The 22,468-nt window shown below is 44.7% G+C and overlaps 1 protein-coding gene across 3 annotated transcripts in view; it reads left to right on the forward strand.

Moving 5' to 3' along the window:
* The first annotated feature begins 13,910 nt into the window (after positions 1–13,910).
* TRIM2 (tripartite motif containing 2) overlaps positions 13,911–22,468 on the forward strand; it is a 120,948-nt gene continuing 112,390 nt past the window's right edge. The window contains exons 1-2 of one of the 3 annotated variants that reach the window (XM_014574269.3): positions 13,911–14,058; positions 16,452–16,503. The gene's annotated coding sequence lies outside the window, so the exon portion shown is untranslated. The remainder of the gene's footprint in view (positions 14,059–16,451; positions 16,504–22,468) is intronic. The other 2 variants (XM_014574301.3, XM_014574339.3) reach the window with 2 other exon arrangements.

Consider the following 22,468-nt stretch of genomic DNA (forward strand, 5'->3'; position numbering starts at 1 on the left):
TCCCTGGGAAGGCACAAGACCCTCTGCAATGCAAAGCATTTCCACCCAGATGGGTCCATCCCCCCTTTACCCCAGGAATGCCCTGCCTCTTCCTGCCCCCACCCCCGCTCCCACTCCACCTCTTCCTCTGCCTCTTCCCACTCCTGCTCCACCCCTTCTTCAAAGCCTCCGGCCCTTCTTCTCTTGAGTGACGTGTTACCAGATTTGCCCAATACTCTGGGGGATGCTCATTTATCAGGGTTACTCTTATGGGACTGGGGAAAGGTTAACAATTCTATCAGTGTGCTGCTTGTGCTTACTTGTGCTCTCATATGGAGCTGTATTCTCTCTGCTGCCAATTCCCCCTCCCACTGGAGCTCTCCTGCAGGGAGGAGGTTCCTCAGGATGGGGTTCTTACCACTTTGGCAACACACACAGGCACTCACACCCACTAACAGAGCACGCCTGAAAGGACTGGGTAATCAGCACTCACAAGCTGACCCCTCATATGTCCCTGGACTCAGCTAGCTGGGTTTCACAGCAATGCCACACTGCACCCTCATGTGCCTTTGGACTCCATGGGCTGGATTAAACAGCACTTTAAGCTGCCATCCTCATAAGCCCCCAGGTTCAGCACCCCTTAACCCCACTTTCACACCACAATCATTCACTGGTAAACCACACGATGAGCAAACCCCACAGGATTTTGGGCACTACATGGATCTTTTGCTTGGGTACAAGAAGCGTTGTTGCAGAGCGAATGGGGAAGCCAAAACAACACCCCTTAAGGAAGAGTGAGCAAAAGAGAAAGAAAGAGAGAGAAGCAACCAGCTTAACAATGAAAGTGATTTATTTCTGAGTAGTGAATAGATATCAAACAGTTACAATATTAAATCTAACAATTACAATATTAAATCTAAATTGAAACTGATTACAAATGTTAGGTAACCATATAACAGTTTACATAGGGCAGGATCAGGAGGCTATGCTTAGAGAGAGAGTTGATGAGAGAGAGAGAGAGGGAGAGAGAGACCTCACCACTCCACGGAGCTTGCACTGATCGGGGTTCTCAGATGACGATGGTAGCTGGGGGGTCCAGAGGGCAGGAGACAAACAGAGCAGAGCCCCCAGCACAATCAGACAGGAGATGAAGAAGTCTCAATGGAACTGATGCAGTTTAAGTCCAGGTATCAGAACAGTTTTTCTTGGTGTTTTTATAGGGGTAGTTCAAAGAGAAAGAGGAGAGATAATAGAGACTGATCACCCCTGGTTATGGGTGATGTTACTTGAACGAGCTCACAATGCAACTAGGCAGTTTTAGTATTTTAGATGTCAATAGGATCGTTACTAGAATTGGTCTGATAATGACTAATTTGGGTGTGAGCAGACCTGGGTTCATTAGCATCTGGAGCAGGGATTTCCCATCAGGCAGTGCTTCTCTGCTTTCGGTGTCCCATAGTTCACTGCGGTTCCTGCCTTGGAAGAGCTGCTCTCCATTCTGTATACTAATGAGATGTCCCTCTGATCCATCTTTAATGCAAATGATGCTGGAGTGTTTCCTTAATTGCATCACCCTTGTCTGAAGCAGTTTAGGTGTCTTCCCCGGCCTTTTCATTGCTTTGTCTGATTCCAGCAAAGGCTTGGGGGGAGCGGAGGGGAAGAGATGGTTTTCCATGAATGTCACTCCCTGGCTCCCAAAAGCACAGGGCTGGTAGGTAACAGACACAGGAGGTGGAGTGAGACCAATGGCACTGCCACCAGTATCCATACTGCCCAGGCCCCAAGTCCCCCTGAGCACGGGGCTCAGGGTGACCACCCTGAACCATTCAATGGATGGGACAGCTCTGCAGCCACAGATGAGGCTGGCTGCAAACCCATATACGTACCTCAACTGAGGTGCAGGGTGAGCGGTTCCAGGTGTCTTCTGTCACTCCCACAGCCTGGTGCGGCAGCCAGGCTCTGTCTCCGCCTGTGTGTGTGCATGGGGGCACTAGCCATGTCCTTCCCAGGCATGTGGAGGCAGTGGGGCAGCCGAGATTGGGAAGGAGCTGGGACACTCTCAGCTCTATCACTAGCTGCCCTGCCTGGCCAGAGCTCCCAGGTGGGTTGACTCGGATGCTCACCCTACTCCAGCCCTGCATAGTGGGCCACCACCAACCTATGCCAGGAGCACAGTCACCCTCTGGGGAGCTGTGCCCTGCTGTAAGGCAGAAGGAAGGGACATAGCTGACACATCTCTTGCCTGGGGAAAGCCACGTCCAGAGGCAACACTGCAAGCCAAGGTTTCAAACTTGGGTTACTTGAGTTTGGCACCTCTAGAATGCCAGTGTCCCTAGGCACATCCAACAAGCTGTGATTTGAGTATCCAAAACAAGGCTGAGCAATTGGCTTGGCTGTAGCTGCACTCTCAGGCAGCTCCAGGTCAGCAAGGACAAAAGCAGGCAGGGCATTGGAGGGGGTCGGGGTGGGGAGGAGTGGCTAGTGTGTGGGAGGCCAACATCCTAGTTTGCTAGCAGAGCTGCCTAGCTGTGCCCACGTGACCACAGCTTTTTTTGACCTGCACTCCCAAGTGGTTTCCGGCGCTGGGATTTGCAAGTCGCCTGAGGTGGCCCATTCTTGATTTGAGGAGGGAAGAGCAGCAAGCAATGGGGCGAGGGGAGGAGAGGAACAAGAGGGGCAGAGTTTCAAAGGACCAAGTGGAGCAGGCAGGTGCAGGGCCTCAGAGAAGAGTTCAGGGGAAAGATATGGCTTTTAGACATGAGAGAGTTGGCCACGCCAGGCCTGGATGGGGAACATTGGACCACAAACTTCTGAGGTGTCTTCCCAGCTAGTACTTGTTGCAGAAAGGCAGGCAGCTGGGACCTCCATAGTTCTGGGGCTGAAAGACCAGTTCCACATAGCCACAAACATTGCCTTGTCAAGCTCGGTATAAATCAGTACCTACTCTCCATGGTTAATGTACCCTCTTACCAGGACGTTAGCTGCGGTATGGAATACAATGAGCAGTCTCAAACCTCTGGCTCCTGACCCAGCCATGATCTTCCTGCTCCCACAAACCCTGGAACTCTCAATGCATGGAAAGACTCTTCCACAAACCAGAGGAAGAGATGATACCGCTTAAGTGCAATACACACTCGCGTGCACTCCTGCCAATTTAATGTTACTTCTGCTTTTTTTCAGCTTTCTGTTTTTTTGTTTTGTTTTGATTTTGCAAGCATGACATGGCCTGTGGTTCTTAAATGGTAAATATGCTAAAATAGCTATTTTGGACCGGAGTTCTGGAAAAGACTAGTAATGAATGTTTTGAATAAGAGTGTTCATCATTTCCATTCCACTAGAAACCTCTGCTCTCCCAGAATATTACTTTACACATTCTTTATTTGAGGTTAAGCCCTACAGTGATCTAACTAAAACTGAATCCGTTAGTCATATTGGAATCTAGTTTTCTTTGTGGACAATTTTGGTTTGTGTTTGACCTGTTCCCTTGTGTGAGAGAAATAAAGACATTCAAATTTGTACATTCATGGCATAGAAACAGAGAAGTTAGAGTATTTTATGGTTTTAATTTTTCAGAAAGCCTGAAACAACACACTATTTTATTTCTTAAAATCCAGAACCTTTAACACATAATAACCAAAACCAGAGAGTAAATGCGGGCAGCTTCCTTAGGCAGAAATGTACAACTCACCCACTTTGCTCTAGGTAGGCTCTGTACAGACTCGGATCATATGCCCTCTAGCCTGCAAACAGGACCAGGTAATTTGAAAGGGTAACTTATAATTTTAACACAGTTTTCATTACACCAAAAAATAAAGTCCAGAGCTTGTGCAAAGTATGGTCTGGATGTCCCTGGAGCCCTCTAATGTTATCTCAGAACTGATATAGTCAGGCAGGGTGACAGTTTTTCTTATGCTGCCCCAGCAATGTGCCCTAGCACTGATTTGAACGGTCTGGGGAGCTAAGATCAGCTGTTTCCCATCCACTTGTTGGCCTCCCTTCAGAAAGTATTAAAATGAGAGGTGGTTAGTGCCAGTTATGGTGATGGCTTTGGTGATGTGTGCAAGCTTAATGTTCATAGATGGAAGCACTGAGAGGTGGAAAGAAGAGGAAAGATATCTCTGTCATAAGCCAGAGCCATAACAGAATCTTGGAACCAATTAATCACTTGTGTTCAAAATGAAAATACATTTGGCAAGGTGCACCTCTGGTCCACCAATTAGTTAAAAAAAAGTATTTTATAATTTTGGTAGATTGTGGCCCTAGGCATTCAGGAATGTGCATGGGCTTTGTCCAGGATGCTTTCCCTGAGTACAACTTTTGTCAAGCAATGGGAGAAAGTCGGTAGAGTCATGACTGGATGCATAGTGGGATTGGGGTTTGGGAAGCAAGCTGCAATCCAAAAGGAATCTTGTACAGTATTCCTAACTGCACTAAAACAAATGGGATTGCTTGAGCTTTGCAATTCAGAAGTGCCTTATCTTCTAGATAAAACAATGAGGCATTGAGTAGTTTCTCTCTCTCTCTCTTTACTAGAACTCTACTATGCCAAAATGATTAAAGATTAATTTTGTTTTTGCTACAAGTATTAATGGTCATAAAATGTAAGATTATAATGCAATCTTAGTAACCAATGTAGTTTAATTGTAGTATCTCCAACCTGGCCTACCAAATTAGACTGCTATAACTGACTTACATTTTCTTTTGACTTTATTTGAAATGTTCTCTAGATTAAATTACAGATCACTGCAGAATTGAGAAGCATGTGTCAGGTTATGTGATCCCATATGCAATTCATTTCAATGGAAAGGGTCCAAAAAGTAATACTGATTAGAGACAGACTTTTGGATCTGAGCATTCTATTTTATTCCCTGAGATAAGCAAAAATGACATGTGGAGTTAGAAACATTTTCAACTAAACTGGAAATGTTTTTAAAGTCATCCAGTCTGTGGTGAGAAATATCTAAAGGATTGTGTCAGTGCAGAGAGCTAACCTTAACTTTTGGATTATAAAACCGAAACCCTCATGGGGTTTGAACTTGCCACAATTGTAGGAGGTTTGGTAAGATACAGCATAGTATTGCCTTATGCTACTATACAGAGAAATGCAAGAGCACTATTTACCAGGAAGGCTACAGATGGATTCTGCTACAGTAAGTACATGCCACCAAAACCTGCATGCCAAGTTCTGACCATTCTTGAGAACAAAATCTTATAGGTGCGGTCTTGTCTTAGAATTGGGAGCCAGGAACTCTTCAGTTTATTCCAGGCCCACTGACTGGGGGGTGGGGGTAGGGGAAAGATGGCAACTGCTCCAGGGCCCGTGAGTCAAAAGAGCCTGGGGCTTCCAGCTGCCACCACAGCCCAGGACTCTAAATTGCTGCCAAATCCCGGGATGGTGCAGTCTAGGCAGCATTGAGGGCTCACTGATTCTAGGCCTGCCCCTTCTGCTCGAGGCCTCACCACTTCCAGGGGGCCCAGGGGCACCCCTTCTTGTCCAGGGGCCCAGAAATTCGGTTGGCCCCCCTCAGGTGTGTGTTACTTTAGATACTTCCATATCTGGTGCTTCACATCTAGTGTAGATAATATGTAATTTTCTAGAGCAGCCTACGCACTGTACTCCGCACAGTTGAACATCATCTCTGCATCTAAAGTAAGCCTAGAGATCAATTATTTCATTGGTCCTATTCATGAAAATATATTGCAAAGACTTTTGGCACTTAATCTGCCCTTCATGAAGCCTGCCAGATCAGTTAACACAATTTGGGGGATGGCTCTTCTGACCTGTGGGCTGGAGCTTTGACAAAGAATTTTTAATAAAAAACAAGTAAAGAAAGATGCAGGAGGCCTGTTGTCCGAAGAGGTTAGCAGCAATTTAAAACAATAAAGCAAGTTGTGTAGAGACAGTGATATGTTCTCCAAAAGGATTATAATGGGACTTGGGAGAAAAGTGATGGCAGTATCAGAAATGGAGCAAAGATCAAGTGGACAGACACTGTTTAGAAAAAGAGCTAATGTGTTTGCAAAGATGCCCTGCAATAAGTTGAAGAGGGAAACTGGGCTAGAGATTGTTTCAGGAATAGATGGATAACATTGTTCAAAGGTTTCAGCCCATATCCCTGAACAGATGAATGTGTCATATGGTGTCGCTAATACAGTTTTCATAACCATAATGGCATGGGAAAAGATATAAGAAACTGCTTACAATGATGCCCAGATTGGTGCATGTTTCCTTGGATAACCTTCAGGATTCTTCCTGTCTTAACATTATTGTAGGCTGTAGGATTGCCATCATGTTCTGCAGGCTGCATTAAACAAAATCCAGGTCTTTATGGCTTGATTGCATATTCTCAGAGTCTGTTAATTGACAGAATATAGTTCCAGATTCTGGACTGCCAAGAAGTGCTTGGACTCCTGGAGTGAGCAAATTCCTAGCCGGAAAGAATGAATGGCAAGTTGACAAGTGAAAATTGCGCGTGTGTGTGTGTGTGTGTGTGTGTGTGTGTGTGAACCTTGCCACAAATATAATTTTTTTTTCTTTGGCTTGTTCTACAGTTGGAATTAACTCTCTTCTCAGTCATGTCCTCAGCCAGATGGCCTGCTGTCCAGTCTGAACTAATCTCTAGCTGGAGTTACCTAGCATTGGACTTTCTGAGCTGTGTAAAGCAATTTACTGATGAAAAGTGTTATATAAGACCTAGATATTATTTTATCTCTTCTACAATGAATGAAAATGGCCATTGCTTTTACTTTTTGGGGCTACCTTATGATAGATCTTATGATAGTGGATGATCCAGTATAATGAAGGTTGGCTCCTCTACATCTTGTCTGGCTCCGCCTCTGATGTACTTCCAGTCCCCATCCCCAATATATTCCTCCTCCTCGTGCAGGGGAGAGCTAAGGGAGAGTGGGTCAGTACTCTACAAAGTCCCTCACCAAAGGCTGTTGAGATAAGTAAACTGTCATGGGATAGATGAAAGGTCCTCTCATGGATTGGTAATTGGTTAAAAGGAAACAAAAGGGTAAAAATAAATGGCCAGCTCTCAGAATGGAGAGATCTGTACTGGGATCAGTACTATACAAAATATTTGTAAATGATTTGGAGAAAGGAATAAACGGTGAGATGGCAAAATTTGCAGATGATACAAAACTACTCAAGATAGTTAAGTCCCAAGCAAACTGCAAAGAGTTACAAAGTGACAACTTAAAACTGGGTGATTGGACTACAAAATGGCAGATTAAATTCAGTGTTGATAAATGTGAGGTAATGCACGTTGGAAAACATCCCAGCTGTACATATAAAATGATGGGGTCTAAATTAGGTGTTACCACTGAAGAAATTGATCTTGGACTCACTGTGGATTGTTTTCTGAAAATATCCACTCAATGTGTAGCAGCAGTCAAAAAAGCAAACAGGATGTTGGGCATCCTTAGAAAAAGGATAAATAAGAAGACAGAAAATATCAATAAACCCATAGTATGTCCAAATCTTGAATACTTCTTGCAGATGTGATCACCTCATCTCAAAAAAGATATGTTGGCACTGGAAAAAGTTCAGAAAAGGGCAACAAAAATGATTAGGGGTATGGAATGGCTGCCATATGAAGAGAGATTAATAGAACTGGGACTTTTCATCTTGGAAGAGATGACTGGGGGGGGGGGGGCGATAGAGATCTATAAAATCATGACTGGTGTTGAGAAAGTAAATAAGGAAAATTATTTACTTATTCCCATGACACAAGAACTAGGGGTCATTACATGAAATTAATAGGCAGCACATTTAAACCAAACAAAAAGAAGTATTTCTTCACACATAGTCAGCCTGTGAAATTCTTTGCCAGGGGATATTGGGAATTCAAAAAAGCAGAATTCAAAAAAGAACTATATAAATTCACGTAGGATAGGTCCACTAGTGATTATTAACCAACTTGGACAGGAATGGTGTTCCTTGCTTCTGATCTGGGAATGGGTAACAGGGGATGGATCACTTGATGATTACTTGTTCTGCTCATTCCCTCTGAAGCACCTGGCATTGGACATTGTTGGAAGACAAGATACTGGGTTCAATGAACCTTTGGTCTGATCTTGTATGGCTGTTGTTATGTTCTAATCCCATAGATTACCATGCGGGTGAAGTAATATCTTTTAAAACAGTATGTTTCAAACCTGTTTTGGAAGTATCAACTGTAGAGGTGAATGGGTAATCCAACCTTCGTAACCGTTCTCTATGCAGACTGCAAACAGGGGTACTATGTTATGGGAGGGGATGTTTGTTATGGACACCTGTCCACTAGAAATTAAACTGAGCACACAAAGTCATTTCACAGAGGTCACTGAAAACCAGTTGTAGATTACCATTTTATGTCAATACCAACTTGGGCTGGATTTTTTAATGGCTATTATGGAAATTAAAGACTCCATAATCCCATTATGAAGATTCAAACTAACCTATCTTCCAAATACTTTGCTTATAATCTGATCAAATCCTCCCTCTTCATCATTGAGATAGACAAGGTAAACCCCTCTGAATTTGTTGAGAAGATGAAAGAGAAGTAAACAGTAAGGCTATGTCTACACTGGCGCGTTCTTGCGCGAGAACAACTGTTCTCGCGCAAAAACTTGCTGCCTGTCTACACTGCATGCGCGTTCTTGCGCAAGTAAATCTACAGTAGAGCATCTGAAATCAGGGCTTCTTGCGCAAGAGCTCTGGCGCTCCCTCTCAGGAAGAAGCCATCTTGCGCAAGTGTTCTTGTGCAAGAGGCCAGTGTAGACAGGCAGCCAAGAGTTTTTGCGCAAGAACCAGCCAAATGGAAAAAAACCAAGTGGCTACTTAGACACTCTGTACCCACCACAGCACCAGACTTCCTGGTTACCGGAGCCCCCTTAAAGTCACATGCAGCCTGCAGAGGCCATGTGGCAGCAGCACCTCTGCCACCCAGCTCTCCTGGGCGGCTCTGCCTTGATGCAGCAAAGGCCCCACCAGCATGTCTGCTCCAGGGAGGCACCAGCAACCTGCAGCCTTCTTCCAGCAGCCATCCCAGGGGTCTCAGGAGGCCCCGAGGGGCACCAAGAGGTGCACCCTGTCCTGGTCCCCAGCCGAAGTAGAGGCCTTGCTCAACCTGTAGGCCAATGAGGAAGCCCTCCATGACCCCCATGCCTGTTGGCAGAATGCTGACATTTTCTGCCGCATGGCCCAGGCGCTCTACCACCAGGGACATCCAGCCCGGACCCTTGAATAGGTCGGGCTAAGGTGAAGGAGCCGACACCTGCCCCCACTATGACCGGCTCCATGCCATCCTTGGGGAGATGGAAACTGAAGGCCCCTCGGTGCCTGTGGACACCAGCATGCGGCCCCCCGTCATCAGGCCAGTTGAGGCAGAGGAAGAGGCAGAGCTGCCCACCGGGTTGGAGGAGGAGGACGATGACCAGGGCAGCAGCGTCACAGTGCAGACTGAGATGGTGCCAAGCAGCCAGGATGTCTCCCGGGCTTCGTCGGAGGCCGGAGAAGGATTCTCTGGTGAGTGTTGTGCTTTTCACTCACAAGGGCCGGGGGAGCCAGGTGCCCAGGGGTGAGGGGGAGGGAGCGTCACTTAGGCAGTTCGAGCTGCACACTGTGTACCAGTATGCAGCACATGCAACCTCGTGCAGCCTGACTGTGCGGCATGTGGACGCGGCAGGCAGCTACAGGGCATGCCTGGGACTGTGCTGCTCACACACGCCTGGACTGGGGAGGCAGGGGGATGCCGGCTGGAAGCAGCCAAGGCCCCAAAGAGCTCAAGCCAGACCCCACACCTCCCGAAGGATGCCGCACACAGACAGTGCTGGGAAAACCGCAGCGAGCCAGCCCTGTGAGCACAGCCCCCACTGAGCCCCTCGCCTGTTCCTGGCCCCTAGGCTGGGCCCCAAGGGAAGTCCCTCCCCTAGCTAGAGGGGGAGAGGGGAAGTGATTGGCCTGGCCCTAGGGCCACTTGAGTTTTGCTGAAAGGACGGTACACTCCCCAGTCACCCCTGGCTCTGTCTCCGAGGACATCACTTGACAGGGGTCCGAGAGCCCAGACCTTGTCTCCCATCCATGCTCTCATGCAATGTGGGGATTTATCAAGCTCCTCTTCAAACTCTGTTGAATAGTCCTAAGCCTTCGCAGCCTCCTGGCAAGGAGTTCCACAGGTTAACACAAAACATGCCAAGGGGCCAGGACACAGACAAGGGGTTACAATCCATGGAGGATCACTTTACTCCAGGGGGGAGTCCTGTATGAAAACATACACACACGGGGGGAAGTGAGTGGGCCCAAGCCACAGTACTGTGTTGTCACCTGGGCTCAGGACGGAGGGCATGGGGCGCAGGGACAGTGTGGGCAGGTCTGCCTGACCGACCCACAATTTCCTCTGTTCCCTGTAGCTGGACCCTCCAGGAGCAAGGGACCCTCCAGCCCTGCGGCGGCAGCAGCACCCCCAACGATCTAGGTACCAGCCCAGAGGGTCAGGCAGTAGGACCAACTGCTCCTTCACCACGTACGGGCCATCGAGCGCATTGAGGCGGCCATCACTAGGAAGACTGACGCCGACCTGGAGTGACGCCAGCATGCATGGGGGCAGTTTTTGCACCGGTGTGACCGCATGTGTGATGCAATCACGACTCTGACATCGCACATCAGGCAAGCCATGCACTATGGCATGGCATTGCCTCATGCATCTGCCCTCCCTGCCATGCCCATGCCCCCTTCTCCGGCCTTCACTCCTGCTACCGCCCTGCCCCCACCTGCTGCACCCTGTCCTGCCCATCACTCCATGCTACCTGCCCCGATGCAGCCTGAAGGCCATCCAGGACTCCGCTCCCGCAGAGGCACTGGCAGGAGCCACCTCTTCCACCAGTAGCTTCCCCTCCCAGTTCAGAGCCCCCTCCCACTGCCCACCCTTCTCCCCCATTGTAAATAAAAATAAAAGTTTTATGGTTGTTTGAAAAAAAAACTGTTTTGTTTATTGGGAGGTGAGGGGAGTGGGGGAGGGAAGGGTTGGGGATGGGAGGAAGACGTAACTGGGAGACAGAAGCAACCCTACTGTGGGGCCTGGGAGAACATCTTCTTCAGGGCCTCCCGGATGCACACTCCATCATGGTGTGCCTGGCAGATGGCAGCTGTGCGAATGCCTGGCCCTCTGCTGCATCCACACCGGGAGGAAGACCTCCCTATTCTGCTCCACTATGTTGTGGAGCACACAACACGCAGCCACTACTTCTGGAAGGTTCTGCTCACCCATCTTAAGACAGGTGAGCAGACAACGAAAAGCAAACTCAGCTTGGTTGCAGGATCGGTTGAGGCGATCGTTGAAACATGCCCGGTCAGGGTCTGTCCATCCTGTGTACAGCCACATCAACCAGGGCATCGGGGGTAGGCCGCATCCCCCACAACACAAATTGGTATGGGCACATCCCCAATAGTAAAGTCTCACTGGGGGAAGAAAGTGCCCGTCTCCAGCCTGCGAAACAGGCCGGAGTTTCTTAAGATGTGGGCGTCATGTGCTCTGCCGGACCACCCCACATAAATGTCAGTGAAGCAGCCATGAGGGTCCACGAGGGCCTGGAGCATGACAGAGAAGTACCCCTTGCAATTTATGAACTGGGCCGCTTAATGTCCAGGGCACGGACAGGGATGTGGGTCGCATCCAGGGCTCCCCCGCAGTTGGGGAACCCCAGGGCAGCGAAGCCGGCCACTGTTGTGTCCACGTCCCGAAGGTGGATGACTCACTGAAGCAGGATGTCGTTGATGGCGTGGATGACCTGCAGAAGGGTGCACAGAAACACAGGGAATGCACCAAATGAGGCAGGGTGAGTGCATGATCCTTTGGGGGGGTGCCCACCCCCCTATGATGCCCTCTGTCCCCAAACACACCAGGGCCCTCTTGCCCCACAGGCCCCCCCCCCATACCAGCAGGCCTGTGTGAGGGAGGGATGGCACAAACCCCTGGGTGACAGGGAGTCCCCCACTCTCCCAGCCGTGAGTCTTCCCTTCCCCCGGCAGGGAGTGCAGCACCCACCCCAGGACTTACCTGCATCACAATGGAACCAATGGTGGACCTGCCCACCCCGAACTGGTGTGCCACCGAGTGGTAGATGTCCGGGGTGGCCAGCTTCCATATGGCAGTGGCGACCCTCTTGTTCACAGGGATTGCAGCCCACAGCCAGGTGGTGCGTCTCTGGAGTGCAGGGGCGAGCCAGGCACACAGCTCCAGGAACGTTTGCTTTTGCATCTGAAAGTTCTGGAGCCATTGCTAGTCGTCCCATTGCCCCAGGACCAGCTAGTCCCACAGTCGGTACTGGTGTCCAGTTTCTACACATGCCTCTCCACGGTGGGGTGGGGATGCTCCAGGGCCGCCAGAGCATCTGTGAGGAGAGAGTCCAGCTCGAGCTCTGTCTCAAGGTCCTGGAGGAGCAATGCAGCAGCATGGAGCAACTGCTGCAGGCACTCCAAGATGGCCACCCCGGCTCCATGGCACAGCAAGGTGAAAGCACAATGCAGAAAAGGCACTAGGGCTCAAAGCTGTGGTGTCCAACAAGGCAGAGGGCAACCACAACTGGAACTGCTATGGCTATCAGTCCCTACAAGAGGTCCTAAAGTTCACAGCAGGAGAGAAACGGTTGTCCAGGAGTTGGGTGTTAGTAATTAAATACACTGTTCATGCCTGATAATATTATTATTTGCAAATTGAACAAATCCCAGCACGTTGATAATTCAGTCTTGGGTGCTGTAATGAACGCTAAGGTAAACAGAAAAATAAATGTCCACTTTTCAGTACAAAAGGCTAAACAAGTTCAACATCCCTTGTTTAGTTCTATTTAGAAACAATTTTATTTGTATGTGATGCTATGATAGTGCTCCTAGAACTCTAATTTTATTCATGACAGTGTGTTTTTTTTGTAATGGTATTACTCTATTTCACACTCCCACCAAAACACACTTTGCTCCAATTTTATTATTAAGAATTTCAGTATAACTTCCATTTAAAAATTATAATCTAGGCCATATACATTTTGTGAGGTTGCCATGGTAACAGTTTCTCTGAGGGGAAAACTGGCTGTCTGTAGTTTCCACAGAAACCACTCCCTGCTGAGACAGGTGCCTTGAAAGGAAGGGGAGAGAATATAAATGAGACAAAAAGGACACACACACACACACACAGAGTGATGTCATGATCTCTGCAGCATCCTTACGCTGTAGGAAGTCAGTTATATACATTTTTTATTTTATAGTTTTTCATTACAAGGTCAGCTTCCCTGTTCTCCAGTCACGTAAACTCTGATTTGCCAATCCCTCACCTCCATGGAGCTGGGTTTGTGGCCAGTGATTTGGAAATGTTCCATGCCAGCAAAGAACTGAAACAGATTACGTCAGACATTAAGGTCCAGGGTTCTAAGAATCACTTTGCATGACAACATTTAAATGGTAAACAAGAGCTTTCATTCATTTTTTTTCTGAAAAATTCAACCCATTTCCTTTTAAAACGAAGAAGGGGAGGGGAGGAGTAATTCCTGATTAATTCTGGAGGATGTGGGTTTTGTTCTCTTTTGGGGGTGGATATGCCTTGTGCGGAAAATGTATGGTGAAAGATCAGGTAAATAGTAAAAGATGAATGATCTTTGATGTCAGCCTTTGCTATTTGAGGGAGTGGGGGGAAGCAATGTTTTTATTTTTAATGTCATAGTGAAAAACCATTGAATACCATTACCAAGAGCCTTTTTTTCAGACAAAATAGTGTTGATTTATTTTATTTCTTCAATAACATCATGGCATTTGTTCAAGGGTTAGTACAGCCATAACTAGAGATTAACCTGCTGGCTATTTCATTTTTGTCCTATCATCTCTCTGCCTCGTTATGGGGGAAACAGGCTGACATGGTTATTAAATCTGGCAGCTGAGTTGCATGCACGTAGGAAGCAAGCAGAGCAGAGCTTATAGAAAATGAGTAGCTTTCAGATAGCAGCCTTCTTTTCACTGCTACCGGGCTTGAAAAACAGTCTATAAAAAAGCTCTTTCTCTTCTTTTTTCTGGATCAGTGCACAAATATCGCAAACACAATTGCAAATGTAAGTATTCCTGGCTTGTGGCTGCTTTCAGATTGCTAATTAAGGTTTCTAACTTCAGTGTTCTGGTTGAAAAAGCAATGAGATGAAAGCCAAAAACATCCCCAGTGAGAATGTTTCTTTGCGGTATTGTAATGGCTTTTAGTGAAACAGCAAGAGAGAAGGGATCCTTGGTAGCTTAATGGAACAAACAAATTACAGTTGTGTTAGCTGATTTTTTTAGGATGTGTGTGCTGCTTTGTTTGTGAAGGGAAGAGCCAGAACCCTGACAGAAATGCTATTAGAGAGTTTTTGATACACAGGGAGAAAGATACCTCTGCATACAGAGACTATTTACAAGCACAGAAAGGAATTTCTCTTGGCATTTTTCATTTAGCATGCTTTTTTGTTTTGTTTTTTAAACAAAACATATACTTGGACTTCTGATTAAGAAATTTGACAGTAACTTATAGAAGAAAAACCAAATCTCCATCCTCAGACTGCTATTTACCTTACATCTAAAGTGATAAGGACAATGAAAATAACAGGGTGAGCTATAAATGTCACCAAATCTCTCATGCTGTGTAGTGGAAGATGAGCTTTGTTTGTTTTAGGGCATGAATACAGAATAACATGGTGGCTGGGAAGCTGTGGAGTTGCAGGTTTCTCAGTGCCGCAGACAGGAATTGTAAACAAGGACACAGTGTTGCTTGGTATGTTTTGTGCTTTCTATAACCTGATTATAGCATCAAAAATAACATTTTGGTTACAATCTCCTGTATAATGGAAGTATTTTTATAGTGTGGTTATTCCACTGCAGTGAATTTCAACGTACAGCTGGTGAACTCTTAATATGCTATGAATGAAATCTGCCTATTGAAAACAATCTTCAACCAGTAACGTGTACACATTTCAGATAATTGCATGAGAAATGCCTGCCATGGCTAGTTTGTTTGTGCTGTCATGACATGTTTGTTCCTTTGCACTGTTTGTTATTTAGTAGGGGCTGTTTACAGTACTGTAAACCCTTTATAACTCATGTAACAATTTAATTCCTACAGTTCTTTTAAACAGGTGACCAGCATAAAGTGATCATGAAGACTGTGTTAGTTTCATGTATCAATGTACTGCAAATAAAGGGCCAAACACATCCCTCATGCAACTCCAGCAATGTTAATGTAGTTACAACAGGGATGCATTTGGCTGTTTTGCTGATAATCAGTCATCACTGGTGCCTTAATTTCTGAAGATATAGATGTCTCTCTCCATTGCAGCTATTTCACCATTGGCTATATATGAAAATGATCACCTTTGATCACAATTGGTAGAGTTAGGTTCCCCTAGACAGAGTGGCAACAAGCCAACTTCTGAGATAAGTGGTGACCTCTGAGGACTAGGTCTATCACAAACTTATAAACAACATTAAAATATTAAAAGGGCAATGGGGGGTAGGGAAAGGTTGCCAGGTGGGGATGGGATGGAATTATTCAATAAATGTTGAAAGCCAAAAATAAATCTTGTGAATGGAGAGAAATTATCTATGACTTCACTGAATGTATTCTTCCAGGAGAATTTGGAACATGTCTTAAAAATCTTTGCAACATCTTTCTGTCTACTGTCATTCATTTGAAGGGGAAGAAGGGAAAAACAGCTTTATCTTTCAGTTGTGATTCACACTCTCCCAGATTTCATCCAAAATTTTTCATCCCTGCTCTGAACTGAGTGTGATGGAGCCTAAGCAAAATTCAGTGATGTGCAGACATGCAGTGAAATGTGCAAATGTGTGCACTGACTTTTTAGGCATATGCTCATTGAATGTTAAACAACCCCTGCAGTTCCTGGTGCTGCTACTCAGAGACAGAGCTTCACTTTCTATTATGTGCATTAGTGATGATAGACTTTTTAAAAAAAGCTCTGGAGGCGGAACATCCTTTTGTATGCCTATCTCTCTGCAGATATTTTTTGCCTGGATTTGGCTGACCTTAGGATAACCTATTATTTTAAGGTTTGCCTCCCCCTCACAGTACTGAAGGGGAGTACAGTTCACTCAGGACATTTGCTATTGCAGTAGTTACATTTACCCTGGAATTTTTGGTATTTTCCATTCTAAATGCAGGTAAAGGCCAAGATACAATAAATGGCAAGATATGAATGATGGTAAACCCATAACCATCTTCATTATGTACTGAGGTACTGCAGATGAATAGCCTCCTCTTCATACTTTCCTTGGTTTCCCCCTCCCTGGACCAGGGGCCTTGTCTCCCTCTGAGTTACTTTTCCCCACAAAGAAAATTATCTTTCCCATTTTCTTAGTGTCCTCAGGCCCTGATACTAGAACGAACTTTGTCCCCCCAAGCTGACTGAGAGACTTGGACCAGCAGACTTTAGTCTCCATGTTGGTTTTTCTCTCCCCTCAGCTTTTAAAGCAACTCTTCTTCTCCCTCCTGAATCCCAGCAAGAGGAAGCAAGGTAGGTCAGGAAAATTTTTCATATCTATTCTGCTGAATTTTGTAAACCTGTTTGTGCCCTGTGTTTTGTCCTACCATGAACATAATTGTGACTTGAGCTTCACTAGCATTTATACCAGAGACCTAATTAATTAAATAAAATTATGCTCAAGTCATCAGGAAACAGTGCCATATGACCACTCCCAACTAAACTGCACAACTTGAGTTTTGGATTCTGAATTTCAAATAGCAAACCATTGAGTAAACAAAATGTATCAAAACTATTCAGGGAATATTTCAATAGCAAATAAATTAGAGAAAATCAGTCTGTTTGTGGACATTCCATGAAGAGGAAAACTAACAAAAGCTCGTAATAAAATATTTATTAGTAATTCATACAGAATTAATTTTTATTATTAATTAAACTATACTGGGCTGCATTATTACCCCACTTCCTTCGATTCACCTAAACATTGATGTCAGACTGTCACTATGGGGTTAGTCCTACATTTAGTCACTGTGTTTGATTAGGGGACTGGATGTGATAATTTTGTTCTGTGTTTTATTATTATTTGTCTTATACTGCCCAGGAACCATGTTCATGAATGCGATGAGGCACACCCCAATTCCCAACAGAAACAGACTAACAAGCTCCTCTGGTCTCAACTGATATGACATAGGCATACTTGCAGAGCCTGCTCCATTTGGAGGAAGCGAGATTAAAAAAAGGAGTGTTTGTCACAGGAAGGGATGGTAGCCAGGAGGAAAGCAGCTGTGCCCGCAGGTCTGATACAAGGGATGTCATGGGAGTGTAGCATTACTCGGTGGTGGCGCCAGCAGATGTGTCTTCACCTCCCCAGAATGCTATTCTTGTTCACTGTGGTGTAGGCACTCCCTTTTGAGCACAAAAGGGAGCTACTTTCAGGCACTGGGGTTCTATCATTTCACCATCCGCAGGGCATTGGGATAGCCCCAGATATCTTTGACTTTGTGGAAGGTGGACTTATTCCTATGGTGCTAGATGCTGAGGATCCTGTTGTCATTGACTCAGGCATAGGATGGATGCTAGGTCAGAACTTCATCCTGGCTTGCCACCCTAACGCATTGCTCTCTAGTCTAGAATCTTCCCATGACTGAACAGGCAGCCTGACCCTGCACGATGTGAGAATATCATGTAGATGGGCTTTTCTTAGTATGTAATTAAAATAATACTAAAATGGCATAAATCTTTCTGTGACCTGATTCAAAGTAGTTCTGACCCACTGGTAATGTCTCCCTTATGGTGTTTAATATCCAACTGTTAATTTAAGGAAGTATATTTATCTAAATTGAATCACCTCACCAAAACATAAATGTTAATTATGAAAATGTTGTGGACCATTGATAATGATTGCTTTAAGCCCATTAGTATAGAACCATTAATGTAATGGAGCATATTCACCCACATTTAATCACATCACAAAAACATTCAAGTTAAATAGCCACGTATAACAGCTATAGCATAAAGTCTCAGAGGAGTTAGTTCATCATGGAGTAATTTCACTCATTCATTCATGCAGGCTCTGATCCTATATTGTGATCCATGTGTACAAGGTGTGCCTGTACAGGAGCAGACTGTTAGCATGGATATCAGTGCCTTAGTTAGCACAGTCTGATTATATTTTCGAACCTCTTTGCTCCCCTCCATTTCAGCTGTAGATTTCAGAAGTAGTGCTTGATGGAAAACAAGAATTCAGTTTTTATTATGCCCAGTTTTTGGCATTTGGTTTTGTTCTGCACTGGGACAAAACTGAGACCCTTAGAACTTTTTTCTAAAAAAAAACCTGAAGCAGCTGGGATGGCCAATGGCCCACTCTTCTAGGTACAGGTTTTTTGTTAGGGTATACACCTACCAGTCTATACAATAATATTAAATACTATAAGTGTAAGTGAATTTGAATGTCCTGACTTTTTTTTACTTTAAATTCTGAATTCTAATTTGCAGTTACATAGGTTTTTGGTTCAATAGTAGTTTATGTAAATAAGGTGGCATATACATAATCAACTGTCAGTATTGAGATCAGTAAAAATATATCCTGACAGTCACAATGTTGTCCCTTCAATAAAGAAATCATAAAAATCTTAACTAAGGCAAGCCTCTGAACAGGAAGGGCCATTGTATCCCCTTGAATGACTTTTTGGCATGCAAAGAAATGAAGAACGTTTTTCTTGTATTCCAGAGGACAGTGAATAAGATGCTTTTGAAAGATTACTTGAGGGCGCGTAATTACTCAAAATATCCTTTCATCCATCCAGATCAAGCTGGATTTATATCAAGCTGGTTGGCTGGTAGTTTGAAAAGGATTTTACAGTTCTTATTAGTTAAGGGATAATAGGACAGGTGCCTCTTTTTAGGAGGCAATAATATGGTTCCCAAATGGAACTAGAAGGCAAAATAATTTATCCTCATGAGAGACCTTGCTTCTTACCAAAAGGTCAGAGCATCCCCTCCAATCATTCCCCATTATACAGTCCCATCAGACATGCTAACCCGGGGTGGGCAATAATTTTTGATGGGGGGACCCTCCCAAGATTTTGGAAAGTGGCCGAGGGCTGCACTCTTCCATGATGTTAATGGAGGAGGTGCGGGGTCTGGGATGGAGGTTGGGTGCAGAAGGGAGCTTGGGGTAAAGGATTGGCGTGCAAGAGGGAGAATGGAGTCTGGGAGGGAGTTTGGGCAAAGGAGGTAGTTGTGGCTTAGGGCAGGGAAATGTGGTGCAGGGTTTTGGGATGTGACCTAGGTTAGGAGGGGTTTGTGATGTCAGTCAGGAGATTGGGGTGCCGGATCTGGGAGGGGCTATGGGTTCATGTGGAGAAGTGGGGCAGGAGTGTGGGGCAAAGGGTTGGGGAAGGGAGGGGCTGAGATGCCAGAGGCAGGTTTTCACCAGGAGACTTAGCTGCCTGCCTGCCTGCAGACCTAAAGACTTGCAGAGCTTAAAATGTTTCTGCCTGCTCAGCCATGTGCTTGAGTGAGTGATCAGGAGGGTTGTGCTTTGTGGCTGCCTGTTGTTCAAACAGGCAGCTCCCATTGACCAGTGTCTGTCTGGAAACTGGCCAATGGGATTGTGCTGGGGCCGGAGCAGCATTTTAAACCCCCCTCCTCCTCCGGACTCAAAGAAAAAGCGCCCCACAGCCACATTTCTCAGTGGCATGCAGGGTTTATGGGGCAAGCAGGGGAGCTTGGCAGTCCAGATCTGGCCCACAGGCTGTATTTTGCCCAAGCCTGCGCTAACCCTATTTCTAATATGCTATAAACTAGAATGTGTGCACATTCAGCCCTTGTGCTTGCTATTTCCTAGTGCTGAGTCAAGTTGCCAGCACTTTGCAATTTAGGAAACTTTCCAATTTAATTGATGCTGACCTGGAAATCTGTCAGTTGTAATTGTTGGTTAGGGTTAGGACCACAAACAGACACAAAAGAAAAGATTAGACTTGGTCTATTAAATATTCCTTAATTCAGCTCTAAAAAGGGGAATCAAGGATCTGGGATGGGAGAGGAGTGGGATGTACTGAACAAAGGGGGAACAAGGTGTCAAGTTTTGGAGCTGTAATGTGGTGATGCAGCTCCATGGTTTAACTGGCTGAGAATTTCCTTGAATACAGTCAGTGCAATGGGGCAATAAGAGAAAAGACTAATATCGGAGGGTGTGTCTATACTAGTCCCCTAGTTCGAACTAGGGTGGCTAATGTAGGCATTCAAACTTGCAAATGAAGCCCGGGATTTAAATATCCCAGGCTTCATTTGCATGTTCCCGGATGGGCGCCATTTTTAAATCCCCTTAGTTCGAACTGACTGCCCGTGGATACATGCGGCAGTCAGAAATTAATCCGAACTAAGTCTTTAGTTTGGATTAACTGTTACACCTCATTGCAGGAGGAGTAACAGTTAATCCGAACTAAGGATTTAGTTCGGATTAATTTCTGACTGCCACGTGAAGCCGTGGGCAGTCAGTTCAAACTAAGGGGATTTAAAAATGGCGCCCACTCGGGAACATGCAAATGAAGCCCGGGATATTTAAATCCTGGGCTTCATTTGCAAGTTCGAATGCCTACATTAGCCACCCTAGTTCGAACTAAGGGGCTAGTGTAGACATACCCTGATTTCTCATCATTGATAGATTTATTGGGTGAAATATCTATGCATCTATTTAGTGGTTTTTAAGGCTGGAAAGGAATATTTTGATTATCGAGTCTGACTTCTTGCATAAAACAATGGAACTGGTTGAAAAGTAGAAGTTTAATTTGGGGAAGATTTCATTTCAAAACTTTCATGTAATGGGTTTTTCATATCAGTTTTATTATCTTTACAGTATTTCATGACATGTCAATAGTTGTCCTGCATAGTATACAGGCATTACTACTGGTGTCCTAACATAATAGTGGAAATGGATTATTTTTAATCTATTTTATTTTTTAAATCATTAAAGGCAGCTGCTATGTAGTACTCATTGAACATCTTTTCAAGATCAAAGTGTCTCCTGTTTGTGTTGTAATGAACGTTGTATTATTTCAGTGTGTATGTCATATTATAGCATTTCAAGTATAAGCATGCTGACCTGTCATGAAACAATGCAAATACAGTATAATAATCATAGCTACATGACAAAATTAAACCAAACTTGGACATTTTCTGCAATGAAATGTTTCCAAAATTGAAAAAAAAAAATTGTGTTTATAAGAAATTTTGTCAAAAAATGGTTTAATACAAACAGCTTTTTCTAACAAAAACTGTTTTTAATAAAAATGTTCTCATCACCTCCAATAACATGTCAAAAGTCCTCACCCAGTAATTTCTATGTCAATCCTATAACTTGTGTTGGAGCGATAGCATACAGGAGGACAAGATGATGGCAGGAATGGGCACTGTTTGGGGGATGTGTTTGGACACTGTCCCCCTTTGGCCCACTGGGTCTCCCAGGCCAGATTTTTGAATAAGCACTGGCCCATAGGCCATGAGTATGAGACCTTAGTCTATATACTGAAAGAGTTAGTGAGCTTTTTCTATAAAAAGTATTATAATGAACTTATGCCCGTTACAGGATTGAATCTGAACTGCTAAAATGTGTCGTACATGCTATTCTGCAAACAATGATTTCTCTTACATTGTAGGGGCCTGTTTTAGGAATAGGAGCGTTTGGGTTCTATTGATGTGACAATCTAAATACCAATGGTGTGCAGCCTACTGACAAATGGGAAACCCCAGGTGGTCATAGATTGGTTATAATAAATTTAGCCCAAAGACAAATTTTAATCAGTCATTAGTAAATGCTTAGGCATTAGGTAATTACTAAGTAAAAGGTGGAGCACTGAGGCTGAAAATTGGTTAAAGAATTAAATAATCTAATGCCCAACTTACGTTAGCATGTCTGGTGTTCCTAAGGCTATATGTTTAATAATTATAGGCCAAATGTTGTGCATATTTATTTATCTCTATATTTAGTGTTGCCCTATTATAGTCCACATAGTAGGATGGCTGATGCCCTCTCTTCTTTTCAACTAAACTGGAGATTGATTGAGGCAGTTTTCAAAATGTGTAAGATTTTTTTTCAGTGTATTTTAATTTATTGTTTAATCATTTAAAGAACAGTTTTCCTAAAACAGATCAGGCTTGTGACATGGCTAGCTTGGTGTATTGTTCATGACGAACACCACTGCATGGATTAACGTAAAATCCTGTTTTCTAGAAATCAATAGTTATTGATGGGAAAGCAACAATTATTTTCATTGTAATTAGTGGGATGCTAGTGATGGGTTGGTTGTGCTCTGCCCTTGATGCTTCATTCGCTGGAATTAAATAATTGCTGCCAATTCATTATTCCTAATAGCCTGCCTTAGACAATGTAAAAAGAGAAGAAATAGTGCACAAATTACTATTGTTTTTACATCAGGATTTATCACTGGATGGCAGAGAGCGGTTATGGCATTCTTTTCTGGCTCATGTTCATTTA

This window comes from Pelodiscus sinensis, chromosome 5 (assembly GCF_049634645.1).
Source record: "Pelodiscus sinensis isolate JC-2024 chromosome 5, ASM4963464v1, whole genome shotgun sequence".
Taxonomy (NCBI): domain Eukaryota; kingdom Metazoa; phylum Chordata; order Testudines; family Trionychidae; genus Pelodiscus; species Pelodiscus sinensis.